This window comes from Carcharhinus amblyrhynchos, chromosome 13 (genome assembly GCF_965287045.1).
Source record: "Carcharhinus amblyrhynchos chromosome 13, sCarAmb.v2.hapA, whole genome shotgun sequence".
NCBI classification, from domain to species: Eukaryota; Metazoa; Chordata; class Chondrichthyes; order Carcharhiniformes; family Carcharhinidae; genus Carcharhinus; species Carcharhinus amblyrhynchos.
In genome coordinates, this window is record NC_137336.1 from 63707894 (window position 1) to 63710918 (window position 3025).

A 3025-nucleotide genomic window follows, 5' to 3' on the forward strand; every position below is an offset into this window, starting at 1 on the left:
TTGCTTTGGCAATTTTTGCTCTTTGTCTCATCTTACAGACCGCTTAAGGGAGTATGCTGTCAGGATAAATGAACAGGATCCACTCATGGACACTCATTGAAACCTTGAACTAGAGAAATTGATGGCAAGACTGAAGTTCCACATGATTTGGAGAACAAGTCAGTGTCACATTGCAATCTGAATCAGAAGCTATGAAGCAGTTATTGGCAAACAGGAAATCACAAAATATGCCCTTGGAGATCTTGGTCTTTGCCTGGAGCTGTCTTAGATTGAACAGCTACCCATCCATGTAATATCTTCAATGCCAGGATTACCCTCATGGAAGGCAACAGAGAGCATTCATGGTGATGATTTGTTAGCGCTGGCATGCATCAACAATGCAGAAATCAATAAGTTGTTAAGGTATTATTAACTGCTTTCTTGATGACCCTCCCACAACATTAGAAATAACAAAGGCAATTAAATTCCTGATTAGCAACAGAGCTCCAAGAGCTAAAGCTATCCTAGCTGATGTCTTCAAGCTGAATGTCAATGCCTGGTCAAGTAGCTCGCTGAACTTTTTAGTCTATGTTTGAGCGAGGAAATATCCTGTCATAGAGATAGATAGCCCAACTCTTCCTTGGAAACCAAGTTTCTTAAACTGAACTAGTCTCATTTGCCTGTATTTAGCCCATATCCCTCTAAACCTTTCCTATCCATGTACGTATCCAAATGCCTTTTAAATGTTGTCTGCCTCCACCACCTCCCCTGGCAGCTCACTCCATATATGCATCATCCTCTGTGTGAAAAAGTTGCCCTTCAGGTCCCTTTTAGATCTTTCCCTTTCACCTTAAACTTATGGTCTCACTTGCTTCACGTATCTTCTTTCCAGAATATGGTGCCACACGTCAATCTGCCCTTTGTAGAATCAAAAACGATTCCACTCTTAAACACGTGATCACTTGCGGCAAATTAGTCAATGCCTGGAACCCTGACAATAGGCATGATGCCTTGATTTCTGCAACTCACTGCCAGCTGCATTTGAACTACCACAGCAAACTAAATGGTGCCTAGAGTGACCATGGCTACTCCCTGGTTATAAGGCTGAATACTTAGATGTATTATGTACATGTGTGAAGCAAATGATGCTACATAAAGTGTAATAACAGAAATCATTGACATGCTGAGATAACTCTTTCGCTGCCTAGACCATTACTGAAGAGCCCTGCAGAGCTCAGCTAAGCAGATTGAGATGTGCAGAGGCCTACTGCATGCTGCATAACTTCATCATCTTGAGAGAGCAGTCCTTGCCACCTGCTACATAACAGCTGGGGAACAAGAGAAGGAAGAAGCAGGCAACCTAAATGGCACAGGCAATTTTCTTCCAGTAGGCCAACTCATGAAGAACTTATCCAGTGTGATATCAGTAATCTCAACCCTAATTTTATATTCACTGACAGTCCCACGTCTTACATTTACTAATCATCACAATAGCCATTGGCAAAAATAAAAACAGTCGCAAAATAAACATTACAAACCAAATTTATAAGCTTATAGCAAATGTATTGAAAAGTCAATAACAATCACGTACTTTCCCTCAATATCTGTCTTCCTGACCTGGAGCTCCTACACATTGTTACCCCAGTGGCTGCGCTATGGCTGGTAGACGACTGTTGATTTTCAGTAGAGAAGATTGCAGATGGCCTTGGATAATGTCTTTGAGCGTCTTTGGCACAGGAGAACTCAGCCATCACCACATGGACACCAGTTGCCTGAAAGATGGGAAATACCAAGATCACTGGCAGAGTAGAGGATGAATGTCAATGTTCTAAGAGAGGACAACAAGTTCATGCTCTATGCAACCACTGCCATTGCCCTGCTATGGTGCCTCAGCAATCCTACCAATCAGCTGGATAAAGGATTGCTGGACTGTTGGGACCTTTTGCATATTGCAATCCACAGGCATGATGGCAGCAGGGTAACCTACGTAACAATTGCAATTCTCAGACTTTGGGCAGTTGCTACTTGTGCTGCAATAAAAGCATCAGAATCAGCAATCGGGCATTGTGTGGTGGTTATGTTGATCATAGAATGCAGTGCAGAAGGAGGCCATTCAGCCCATCAAGCCTGCACCAATATCAATCCCCCCCAGGCCCTATCTCCATAACTCCACATATTTACCCTGCTAATCCCCCTGACGTTATGGGGCAATTTTGCGTGGTCAATCAACCTAATCCACACATGTTTTGGACCATGAAGGGAAGCCAGAGCACCCAGAGATTTTCTCAAAACTCTGCTCCAACTTGGTGTCAGACATTGCTTTTTGACATTGGCTACAGACTTTCTGCCAGATTCCACACTACACCTAAACATTTTGTTGTAACTATCCATCAGCCTTTTTCTGTAGGCTGCCCCATCAAAATATTCACCTGTGTCTTTTGCAGCAGGAAACCTGTGTGTAACCTCAGCTTTCAGCCAGCTGACATCTACACTATTGGTCCTCCCCTGGCTGCAGGCTAGTTTTGAGCAGAGCCTCACCTCTTGGACATTCCACCCCTATGCTTTGCTTAAGTTTATATGCAGTTTCATGGCTGAGTTGCTGGCTGCAAGTGTGAAATTGAGTATTGATACATCTTCATCATCAATTATTTTTGCCACCACTGCCTAAATAGCTTACACTTCCTGACCATCTGAAAGGAGAAAGACACAAGAATGTAGTTTGATGTAGGTGAGAGGTGAGAGGGTCAGCATGTGTGTGTGGGAAGTTGGTGGGGGGGTGGGGGGGTGGGGGTGGGTGGGGAGGGAGGTAGTGTGCAGGAGTAGGAAAGTAAGAGATTCATGCTTAAACCATTTACAGTTTGTAAATTAAATAAGTCAGATAAGGGGAAGTGGAATGTGGGAAGGAGGATTCAGTATGAGCATAAGATCATCTTCAGTGGTTTCAGCTCTGCTGCTGGGCATGGCCATCTCTGATGAGGAGCGGCATCTCATCTATAGAGTCAGGAAATGCAGGCATACTAATCTACCTCTGATTAGAGGCTGCTTC